This window comes from Cicer arietinum, chromosome 3 (genome assembly GCF_000331145.2).
Source record: "Cicer arietinum cultivar CDC Frontier isolate Library 1 chromosome 3, Cicar.CDCFrontier_v2.0, whole genome shotgun sequence".
NCBI classification, from domain to species: Eukaryota; Viridiplantae; Streptophyta; class Magnoliopsida; order Fabales; family Fabaceae; genus Cicer; species Cicer arietinum.
Genome location: NC_021162.2, coordinates 42163660 through 42177021, shown reverse-complemented (window position 1 = coordinate 42177021; position 13362 = coordinate 42163660).

The window sequence follows — 13362 nt, the reverse complement described above, 5'->3', positions numbered from 1 at the left end:
TAATTAATTGTGCTAAATGGTTAACTTTCTCTATATTAATTTTTCCTACATTTTCTTTGATTTTATGAATTTATGATAAATAGTTATATTCCTGTTATATTTTATTATGCTTGATCTAAATACATTAAGCACATCTCTGAGATGTTTGTGCACATAACAAAGGATCATAAAATCAAAATCAAGAATGAGAAGCTACAAAAAAGCCAATATTAACATAGAAGAAAAACGCAAAATGTTCAAGTCAAGAACATTCTTCGTTTAAAAAAGTCTGGTCTTTAGTCAAATCTGACACATGACACCTGAACACTTTCCAACAGTCAAATTAGTTGTCATAAACCTTCTTGAAGCCTATAAAAGAAACCCCAAGCTCAAGGAAGAATCATAACTTCAAGTGCTAAGAAAATCATCACTTACTTACATTCTTACACTCGAAAGTCTCTCCTTCATCAAAAGAATCAGTGTTATTCATATTCGAATCTCTTGTTAAAATTTTACTGAATCTTTTGTAAAGAACCTAACCTCAAACAAGTGTTGAGATTACTCAGATTCTGCCAAACACTTTAAATCATTATTGTGTTAAGAGTTAGGACTATAAGTGTTGATTATAGCTTGGGTATTTTGTAGAAAATCCTTTTATTGTTAAAAGGTGAAGTGTAAAATATTCTCTAAAGATTGATAGGTGGCCTGATTGAATCCCTTTCTGAGTGGAAAGGAATTGTTGTAACTGATCAAGTTGATCTGAACAAACTTTGTAGAACCAAGAACGTTCTTCATTTGAACACTCAGTGAAAAATCTTTCAGTTGTGAGGACTGAACGTAGCCCGAGTGTGATATTTCTTCCATTATCTCTATTTACTGTCAGTCGTTTGATTATCAAGTTAGATAGATAAGTTAAACTATTGATTTTAACTAACCAAGAACGTTCTCTGTTTTCTATTTTCACAACCAAGAATAATCTTGAGTTATTTTCTTAAGTTTTTAACAGAAAATTTTAAATAGGCGAATTTACAATTCAAACTTCCCCTTCCTTCTAAATTGACATTGCTACTTCAATTGGCATCAAAGTTTGGTCTCTAAACATTAAACACCTAAACAGTTGTAGAGAAAAGATCTAGAAGAAAAAAAATGTCAAAAGCCAAATACATTGTTGAAGGAGGATCTTCAAACACACCACCTTACTTTGATGGAACAGATTACTACTTCTAGAAGAATAAGATGTAACTGTTTCTAAAATCACAAGATACAAGAATGCGACGCAACATTATAGATGGAGATTTCGTACCAAGAGTCGACCAAAATGATTCTTTAAAACACATGTTTTTGATGAAGAGAAAGACCAAAAATAGTGATCAAAGCAACAAAGCTAAAAAAGAAGTCCAAATAGCATATGTCAACTATAATCAAACATATTAAATGTTTAAATAAATGTAAAGGTACATGATACAATCAATACTTCAAAAGTACATGAGAACCATTCATCTTTGCATATGCATAAAAAGGATTTTCATTACATTAAACAATGTTTAAAATCAAAGTTTTTCACAAAAAGCAATGTCATATTCGAATACAACATATTGTATTCGAATGCAGATGCTAATTCAGTGGCAAAAACTTAACATCTGTATTTGACTATGAGGTGTTGTAGTCGAATACAAGTGTTAGTCAGTAGCTCAGACTACACATCTGTATTTGACTACAACCTGATGTAGTCAAATACAAATAGCAATTCAATAACAAAATAAACTTATTTGTATTCGAATACATGACCTTTGTATTCGAATACAAGATGAAAATTTTGAATAAATCTGAACGTTATAAGACATGTATTCGAATACACCTAGAAACAATGCAATTTTTCAGATCTAAAATGGCTCTAGATCGTCGCATTTTTTCATCAAATCTCTTGGAACAATGGCTAGCTATCTAAAGTGATGTCTATGGAGTATAAATACCCCATAGTTTCATATTAATGGATACACAATCCTACTACCAAACCTTGAACAACTTTGAACAAATTTCTGAATTTTTTCGCAAAGTTATTTTTCTTATTTCAAGTACTTGCATTACATTTTCATATAATTGAGAAAGGTTCTCAAAGTAAACTTGAAATAATATTGGATTGATATCATTAAACCATTCTTATTCTTATTCCAAATCAAATTACATTGTTTGTAAAAGAAAGTAGTACTTTCTTAAAGTAGTCTAATCTAAGATAATGGTGTGCTATCTTAGAAGTTTTTGTTAGAAGTTTGTAACAAAAATCCTAGGGTGGGATTTGTACATTTTCTGACAATAGTGGAAAAATATCTTGTAGTGTGCAAGAGGACTGGATGTACCCTTGGTCATAAGGGGAACCAGGATAATATCTTTCTGTTCATTATTTTTCTGCCATTTATCTTGTTCATCCATTATCTTAAATCAGAAAAATCGACCACTAAATCTCTAAAAACAAGAAAATCTATAAACACCTAATTCACCCCCCTCTAAGATGCACCTTTATTCTTACAATTGGTATCAGAGCAGGTTCAAGTAACTTACTCCTTGATCGTTATTCATGGCTTCCGCACAACCTGTTTTCAGAGATGGTGGTAGTAGCAATAAACCACCATGCTTTTGTTGGAGAGCACTATGACTTTTGGAAGATACACATGCAAGCGTATCTTGAAGCACAAGGAGACGACATATGAGATGTTGTAGAAAATGGTCCTTGCATTCCAACAACGATCATCAACAATAAAGAAGAAACAAAGATAAAAACTTCATGGATCGACGATGATAAAAGAAAAGTGTTGTTTGATAAAAAGGCTAAAAATATGCTATAATCAACACTTGGAATTGATGAATTTTTTCGTGTATCTCATTGCAAAACGGCCAAAGAATTATGGGATACACTTGAAGTAACTCATGAAGGGACGATTGAGGTAAAAAGATCTAAACTCAATACATTATCTCAAGAATGCGAATTATTTCGAATGCTGCCCGAAGAGTCTATCTTAGACTTACCAAAAAGGTTCTCCCACTTAACCAACCACTTGTCGGCACTCGGAAAAATCTTCACCAACGATGAACTAAATCTAAAAGTATTAAGATCATTAACGAGGGTTTGACAACCAAAAGTGACAGCAATCTCCAAAAAGAAAAGCCTATCCAAAAAGTTCTCTTTCTGCATTGTTTGGAAAACTTCAAGAACAAGAAATCGAACTTGGAAGGTTATAACAGAATGAAAGTCAAGAAAAAAAGACCAAAAACATTGCTGTAAAGGCTGAATCAAAAGAACAAATCAAGGACGAAAATTCAGATGAAGATGAAAATATCACCTTCCTTGTTAAGAAAGTTGGTAAGTTTCTTAAAAACGATAAAACATTCAAAAAGAAAAGTTTCAGAAAGAAGGATAGTTCTACCTCAAGCCAAAACTTCAGTTGCTTTGAATGTGGTAAGCAAGGACACATTAAGGCAGAATGTTCGAATATTATCAAGAAAAATACCATAAAAAAGAAAGACTTCAAAAAGGCATACATAACATGGGAAGACAATAAAGTGAGTTCATCTTCAGAAACAGAAAGTGACGAATGTGCAAATGTTGCATTAATGGCATCATATCAATCAGATGACGAAGAAGAGGTTAGTAACATAAACTCCCCTCATCATGATAAAACTAATAGTAAATTAATTATAGAACATAATGATGCTTAAAATTCCATTAAAGAACTACTTATCGAATGTAAAAAGCTGTTCAAATTAGTGTCAATCCAAAAGAAGAAAATTTCAACTCTTCAAGAAAAAGTTGACACTATGGAAAAGGATTCTGAAAAAATAAAACAGAATTTTACATGCAATAAGCGTGATTCTCTCTCTTTCAAAGTTGTTCAATTAAATAAAGTAATTGAGCGATACGAAAAGGGACAAATGGGATTGGAAAACATTTTAAATATGCAAAGATACTCAAATGACAAAAGTGGTCTTGGATACTCAAAATTTGATCAACCAAGATTGAATAAAACCATTTTTGTTAAAGCAAGTAATCAACCCAATCAAGAAAATGTTATAATTATGCAAAAAGATCATTATTAAAAAAAGAAAATTATTCAAAAGAAATCTCATAAAAATAGATTTACCTTTACTTGTTCTTATTGTGGTCTTAATGGTCATACACCTAATGCCTGCCACGTTTGAATCTTTAGTGTTCCAAAAGGGCATTATGTGTGGGTAAAGAAAGGTACTAACCATCAAGGACCCAAAGCACATTGGGAACCTAATAAAACTTGATTTTAATTTTGTAGATATGCACGCAAAGTACCTCAAATATGTGGTACTTGGATAGTGGATGCTCTAAACATATGATTGGTGATAAAACAAAATTTTCAACTTTAACTCTTGAATCAAAAGGTTATGTGGTCTATGGAGACAACAACAAAGGAAAAATTTTAGGCATTGGAAAAATTGGTACAGCCCCATCTCCTTCGATTGAAGATGTTTTATATGTTGAAGGTTTAAAACACAATCTCATAAGCATTAGTCACCTTTGCGATAAAGGATACAAAATAGCCTTCAACAATGATGAATGCATCATCCAAAATGAAGCTACAAATGAAATTCATATTATCGGTAAACGCTTCAAAAACATCTTTATACTTAATCTTGATGATTTATCCTTAACAATGAAATGTCTTTTGGTGAGTGACAACAATGATGCATGGCTATGGCATACAAGAATTGCACATATCCATATGCATCATTTAAACAAGTTAGTCAAGCATGACCTGTTGTAGGCTTACCAAAGTTGAAATTTATAAAGGATAAATTGTGTGATGCTTGTCAAAAAGGTAAGCAAACAAAGATTTCTTTCAAACCTAAGAATGTTATATCAACTTCAAGACCACTTCAATTAATACATATAGACTTCTTTGGTCCATCAAGAACCAAAAGTCTTGGTGGAAATTCATATGGACTAGCAATTGTTGATGATTACTCAAGGTTCACTTGGACCTTATTTTTGGTAAATGAAAATGAAGCTTTCAAAGCATTTAAAAACTATGCCAAACTAGTCCAAAATGAACAATAAGCCAAAATTGTATCAATTAGAAGTGATCATGGAGGAGAATTTCAAAATGCATCTTTTGGGGAATTTTGTGAAGAAAATGGAATTTTTCATAATTTTTCTGCACCAATAACACCTCAACAAAATGGGGTTGTTGAGAGAAAGAACAGATCTTTGGTAGAACTTGCAAGGACTAAGCTAAGCGACTCAAGTCTACCAAAATATTTTTGGGCAGATACTGTAAACACAACATGTTATGTATTCAACCGGGTAATAATTTGGTCAATTCTTAAGAAAACTCCTTATAAACTCTACAAAGGAAGAAAGCCTAACATCTCTCACTTCCATATTTTTGGATGTAAGTGTTTTGTACTAAACAATAAAAAGGGTAACCTTGGAAAATTCGATGAGAAAGCCGATGAAGGTATCTTTATTGGTTACTCATTATCTAGTAAAGCTTTTAGAATTTTTAATAAGATAACTTTATTAGTCGAAGAATCAATGCATGTATCTTTTGATGAAGCTAACCCCTTGAAAGAGGACAAAAATATTTCTTATGATGATGATGATGATGTAAGTAATGATACAAGCAAAGAAAATCAAGATGATCAACCAATTCAAGAAAATGAAGTCAACATTGAAAAGCAAGATGCTAATCTTCCTAAGGAATGGAGAACCCATTGAGATCACTCAATTTACAACATTATAGGTGATATCAACAAATGAGTTACAAAAAGGCTAAAACTACAAGATGCTTGCTTGAATATGGCATTCGTTTCACAAATAGAACCCTCTAAGATTGGTGAAGCACTTAAAGATGATCAATGGATATTTTCCATGCAAGAAGAAGTAAACTAATTTGAAAGAAGCAAAGTATGGGAACTTGTTCCCAACCCTAGAAATAAACACATCATTGGTACTAAATGGGTGTTTAAAAATAAACTAGGTGAAAATGGTATAGTTGTTCCAAACAAGGCAAGATTAGTTGCTCAAGGATACAATCAAGAAGGGATCGACTTTGATGAAACATTTGCTCAGGTAGCAAGGTTAGAAGCAATTCGGTTATTACTCGCTTATGCTTGTTCTATGAATTTTGAATTGTTTCAGATGGATGTCAAGAGTGCGTTTCTCAATGTCTACATTAATAAAGAAGTCTATGTCAAACAACCACTTGGCTTTGAAGACTTCAAGAATCCTTCACGTGTTTTCAAATTAAAGAAAGCTGTTTACCGATTGAAACAAGCTCCAAGAGCTTGGTATGATAGGCTAAGTAACTTCTTATGTGAACGAGGGTTTGAAAAAGGTAAAGTTGATAAGACATTATTCATTAAAAGAACTAATGATCACACTTTACTGGTTCAAAGTTACGTTGAAGATATTATATTTGGATCAACCAATAAAGAGATATGTGAAAAATTCTCACTAATGATGCAAGGAGAATTTGAAATGTCCGTGATGGGAAAGTTAAATTATTTTCTTGGACTCCACATCAAGCAACTCAAGAATGGCATCTTCAAAAATCAAGCAAAGTATTGCAAGGAATTGTTAAAAAGATTTGAGATGGAAAACAACAATGAATGTGCAACTCCTATAGGCTTCAAAACCTATGTTGACAAAGATGAATCCGGTATTTCAATAGACATATCAAAATATCGAGGTATGACTGGATCTTTATTATATCTAACGGCGAGCCGACCATATATTATGTTTAGTGTCTGTTTATGTGCAAGATTTCAGGCAGATCCCAAAGAATCACATCTTGTAGCAGTAAAAAGAATTATGAAATATTTGAAAGGAACAACCAATATAGGCCTATGGTATCCAAAGGGTAGCATATGTAGTCTCGTTGGCTATTCGGATTCTGATTATGCAGGATGCAAAACGGTTCGTAAAAGCACAAGCGGCACTAGCCATATCTTAGGTAATGCATTAGTATCATGGTCCTATAAAAAGCAAGCATGTGTTGCCCTTAGCATTGCTGAAGCGGAATACATAGCAGCAAGAAGTTGTTGTGCACAGATTCTCTGGCTCAAATACATGTTTCCAGAAATATAGATAAATTGTACTCAAATACATGTTTCCAGAAATTCTTGTATTCGAATACAACCCATGTGTAGTTGAATACACGTTCCCAGAACAATATGTATTCGAATACAACAGGGGTGTAGTTGAATACAGCCGTGGGATTCATCCTCTCCTCCAAAATCACATCCTATCTTGCTTCCAACAAGTTACCCAATCAACCCACCTTGCATCTAAGATCATTCCCCACTCAAAGTAACCTTTCAAAACCTAAAAATCTCTCATCTTCGTGAAATCCGTGAATCTTTTTTAAATCCCCATTTTTCTCACAAATCCGTGAATCTTCATTAAAACCATGGATGCTCGCAAAAGAGGATCAAGAACCAAGCATGCCGTTGTGGGTCCTTCAAATAAGAGGGCTAGAAATGATAATGTGGCCGATTTGTCTCGCTTGCTTCACTCACCGAAAGAAATTGATCAGTTCCGCACATGTAAGACCCATAGTTTTTAAATCCTAAATTATGCAATTTTAGGGTATTTTGTGTGGAATTTCTTAGGTTGTTAGCCCAGTTTTTGGTATTGAGTGAGTTAAATGCCAAAAATATATTTTTGGAAATTGGATTAAAATTATTTGTCGGAAAATAATTTACTTCCGTTACGAAGGATTTAATACCGGGCAATTTTGTTAAAAATATCTCGGGTTGCTGAAAATTGTATCGGACAATTGAGTTAAACCTCCCGGTTTCATCTAGATCTAAGCTTCATTTCACAAAGAGATAGAAGGGAAAGTTGCTCACCACCACACTACGGTGCTAGTGAACTAACTTTAGAAGCGACGTCGCGAGCAGAGATTTTACCGAATTTACTCGCGGTACCGGGAACCCACGTTAAAGCTATCGTTAAGGTAAGGGCTCCTTCCAAACTTCTAGTTTGCATTTAGGGACTTATCTGTGGTTGTGTGGAAAATAATTTTGTTAAGGTTTGAGTATTGATTTGGGGGAAAATGAATCTAAGGCTTTACGTTAAATGAGTATTAAGAATGGGGAATCTTTTAATGTCTTGTTTACTTAATGTTTGTTTTGAAAATCGTTTAAGTTAAATGAGTATTAAGAATGGGGAATCTTTTAATGTCTTGTTTACTTAATGTTTGTTTTGAAAATCGTTTAAGTTAAATGAGTATTAAGAATGGGGAATCTCTTAATGTCTTGTTTACTTAATGTTTGTTTTGAAAATCGTTTAAGTTAAATGAGTATTAAGAATGGGGAATCTCTTAATGTCTTGTTTACTTAATGTTTGTTTTGAAAATCGTTTAAGTTAAATGAGTATTAAGAATGGGGAATCTCTTAATGTCTTGTTTACTTAATGTTTGTTTTGAAAATCGTTTAAGTTAAATGAGTATTAAGAATGGGGAATCTCTTAATGTCTTGTTTACTTAATGTTATCGTATGATTTTGAGGAAATGAGATTTGATGTGTTTGAGGGGTATGTTGTGATGATTGTGTTCTTCATATTTGACGTGTTCATAATCAATGGTTATGAAATTTGATATAAGTATGGTTGGATTTTGTGGTGAAATGAATTGATGTGTTTTGGCGTGAATCGTGGATTGAATTTGATAATATGTATGAGTTTGTTTTGTGTGGAATTTGAAAACCATTTAAGTTAAATGAGTATTAAGAATGGGGAATCTCTTAATGTCTTGTTTACTTAATGTTTGTTTTGGAAAATCGTTTAAGTTAAAGGAGAATTAAGAATGGGGAATCTCTTAATGTCTTGTTTACTTAATGTTTGTTTTGGAAAATCGTTTAAGTTAAATGAGTATTAAGAATGGGGAATCTCTTAATGTCTTGTTTACTTAATGTTTGTTTTGGAAAATCGTTTAAGTTAAATGAGTATTAAGAATGAGGAATCTCTTAATGTCTTGTTTACTTAATGTTTGTTTTGGAAAATCGTTTAAGTTAAATGAGTATTAAGAATGAGGAATCTCTTAATGTCTTGTTTACTTAATGTTTGTTTTGGAAAATCGTTTAAGTTAAATGAGTATTAAGAATGAGGAATCTCTTAATGTCTTGTTTACTTAATGTTTGTTTTGAAAATCGTTTAAGTTAAATGAGTATTAAGAATGAGGAATCTCTTAATGTCTTGTTTACTTAATGTTTGTTTTGAAAATCGTTTAAGTTAAATGAGTATTAAGAATGAGGAATCTCTTAATGTCTTGTTTACTTAATGTTTGTTTTGAAAATCGTTTAAGTTAAATGAGTATTAAGAATGAGGAATCTCTTAATGTCTTGTTTACTTAATGTTTGTTTTGAAAATCGTTTAAGTTAAATGAGTATTAAGAATGAGGAATCTCTTAATGTCTTGTTTACTTAATGTTTGTTTTGAAAATCGTTTAAGTTAAATGAGTATTAAGAATGAGGAATCTCTTAATGTCTTGTTTACTTAATGTTTGTTTTGAAAATCGTTTAAGTTAAATGAGTATTAAGAATGAGGAATCTCTTAATGTCTTGTTTACTTAATGTTTGTTTTGAAAATCGTTTAAGTTAAATGAGTATTAAGAATGAGGAATCTCTTAATGTCTTGTTTACTTAATGTTTGTTTTGAAAATCGTTTAAGTTAAATGAGTATTAAGAATGAGGAATCTCTTAATGTCTTGTTTACTTAATGTTTGTTTTGAAAATCGTTTAAGTTAAATGAGTATTAAGAATGGGGAATCTCTTAATGTCTTGTTTACTTAATGTTTGTTTTGAAAGATGTGGAATTGTGTATGAATGTGTTTGGATTAGTTTATGTATTTTTGGAAGGATAAGCAGGGAAATCGACTTCCCAATCGATTGGATGAGTTGCAGGGCTTCCCTAATTTGACAAAATCGATTTGCCAATCGACTTTGTAATCTGTTTTTTTAAAACCATTCAAGAAATCGATTTGGAAATCGATTTGGTCACACAGGAACTCAACAAAACTGACAAAATCGATTTGGAAATGGATTTGGTCACACATGAACTCAGCAGAACTGACAAAATCGATTTGGCAATCAATTGGCTCAGTAGAAATTCTTATTTTGAGTTAGATAATCGATTGCTCAATTGATTTACCAATGTTTTAGTCAGTTATGTATTACTTGATGGATTGAGAACTCTATTTTGATTCCATTTTTAATTGGCAAGCATTATATGAACTTTTAACATATGGGAAATCCTTTTAAGGTGCATGCTTAGTTGAAAGGTTATTTTGTGCATTTAAAAACTTAAATGTTATGTGTTAACTGTTAATTTCGGTTGGTGACCCTTTACAACTATTGTGGAAATCTGGGATTTGCCCTCAGATGAGAGCCAGGACGATCCTACCGGTTCGTACCCTACGGATGGGAATGCTTGCTTGGAGCTATGTTAGGAGGATCTCACGGGGCGCGTGGAGATCACTCAGGGTGTATAGTTATAGTTTTTTTTTGAAGAATGATCAGATTAGGATGACATAGAGGGATCATATGTTTTTTTTGATTACGTTATTTCGAACTGGAAAATTGTACCTTTACTAATATTGTCAGTATGACATCTTAGTTGAATGGGTTACATGTATCATCTGTTTATTGTGTAAATACTTTGGATAAATATATTTTGAGAAACTTTTCCGCTGCTTGTAAATTATAATGACTCAATTATTTATCCCAGGGTATTACCTTATTTAATTCTCTGATTTATTTTAACTTCTTTTGAAAAAAACAATACACCCTCGCTTTGAAAATCGGGGTGTTACATTGTGGTATCAGAGCTTTGGTTTGGTTTTCTTTGGGGGCTGTGGAACCTTTGGTTATAGATTGTAGGTCAACCTGTAGGTTGGAAGTTGTTATCTGATGTTTAGGTGGTTTGGGTTGTCAAGTCCAAAATAGTTATTATGTGTTGATATATTCAAAACTTAGTTTTGGAATTATTCGAAGTGGTGTTAACACTTCTTCTTGATGTTGGTTTTTCGGAAACACTACCTCCAAGAGAGAACGACGTTGCAAGGATGAACGTCAGTAGGGATGATCAAATGGTTGGAGCTACAAATAACATGGAGGTTTTGTTGTTGCACGAACTGCTGCAAAGACTCTGTGGGATCTGGAGAAGAGGACAAGAGAGATCTGTGCTCTTAAGATTAAGAGGGTTAGAATATTTTCGTCGTTACCATCCTCCAAAGTTCAAGAGTGATGAGGACTCAGGAAAAGAGTTGACTAGTGGATTCAAGAAGTGGAAAAGATTTTCGAGATGATGGATTGTCAGGCAGAGTTGAAGCAAATCATGACAGCATGGAATTTATAAAATGGTTCCAAGGACACAGAAGCTATGTGTTGGTGTAAACTCGAAGATGATGAGTATGGATGGATTAACATTAGACTAATAAGGGATTTCAAGTAAAGGTCTAAGTTGAGGACGTTTGTTAAGAAAAGTATTAGATGTTTTCCTGGTAGATTTCAGGATGAAACTGGATGAAGTTTGACAACTGTCAAAGAGATGTGAACATCATGGAATTGTTGAGAAGATGATGCTTCCATTTGGGATAACATTTGGTGCTTAGGTGTCAATGAAAGAGACAGGTATTGAAGTTAAGGGAGCGTTGCACATTAGGAGTGAATACTCCTTTGGATAGATATAATACGCTTTGAGGAATTGTCGATACCTTGAGGGGAAAAGTCAAGCATTCGAGTTAGACTAGATTCGCAACTTGGATTATTAAGTATGAATCTCATAACGAGTGTAGGAGTGAGACCATGTATTTAGTTGATAAGTGACAAATCTCCTGGTGGTTTAGGAGATAGTAAGTATGGATAGTGATATTGGATGAAACTATAGACACGTAAGTGTGAATTTTGAGCGATGTTCGGCAAAACATAATGAGTTAGGCCTTGATGTATTGAACTCTATGTTACCATTAAGTGGAATTTGAAGTATCGAGTACGGGAATACTTCGAGATGGCGGTAATATAAGTTTTGAGAGTCTATTAAAGGATGGGAATTACTAAGAGGATGTTAATATTTTGATAGGTCAGAAGGATTATTCGAGATTTGATTTGGGACCCCAAGATGGTTGATTTATTTGTTGATGATTTAAAATCCGCAAGGTTGGATGAAGGACCAATTGATGCTTAAAACTTTCATAATCGAAGAAGTTGAGGCGGGCAAGTGATAAATAATTCATGTTAAGAATGGAAGTGTTTGGAGATTTTGAGGATCAAATTTTAGAATCTTATTCAATGATAGAAAGTTAAAAAGAAGAAATGTAACAACTGATTTATGGTTTAGTTGTTGGTCTTGGGAAGTCAACCGTGAAGATTTGAAATGATCAATTCAGTAACTGGATGGACGAAGAAAGGTATGTGGGTTTTTGAGATAATGTACTGAAAAATTTATGAGGATGAAGTTATAGATAATTAGTTCTTAGGAAATGCTTATGGGGAACGTTTGAGAAATAATTCTTTAGGACGTCCGATTGTTAGGATTCTTTCAGTTCGTATCTCGGTGAAGGTTGAGAGGGAATAAGAATCCAGCGAGTGAACCAAATATTGGAAAAGGTACCAAGAAATTTGTGGAGCAGCACATAGAGATGTAGCTTATGACAATTAAAGATTGATGAAAGGAATTATCTCACCTATAACTCAGACATTATTATTATAAAGGTATGCCAACGATATAAAGACATTACTTGAGTGCATGTCATGGGGATTGTTATTGTGTTCGTCAATCAAAGGAAGTTTGTGTGTCCCAAGTGGTATAGTCTTTGGCTTGTTTTCGAAAATATTTGAGGTAGTTTTGATCACCAAGCATATGCGGGGATGGAATTATTAAATTTATAACTGGAATAACATACCGATAAGAACACTACAGTTTGACGTAGTTGTACGACTTAAGAAAAATCGAGGATTAGTGGACAAGGGAGAAATTTAGGAGTTCTCGGATGTAGTGATTGTTCTGTGCTCAGTGTGTTGGGGTTATTCTAAGTGTTTCAGTTTGGTACCAAATGGATGTTTCGTACCAAGTAGATGCCAATGAGACTACGTGACATAGGTATGGGATATTTTACTTCGTCGACAGGATCAAAGTTATAGGAAAATAAGGGAAACTCAGTGGACTTTGAGAAGATAGTTGACCGCTTGTACATCAGGATAACCTCAAGTGTAAGTCGCAAGGAGCGCTATTACAGTTCGGTTAAGATAGTCTAAGCCACTATCATGGTTGTTGGCTAATTATTGACAAATTGAGGGACTGATCATCCTTAATCTCTTGTTGATAGTAGACAAAATCATGTTGAATGGAACAGACGA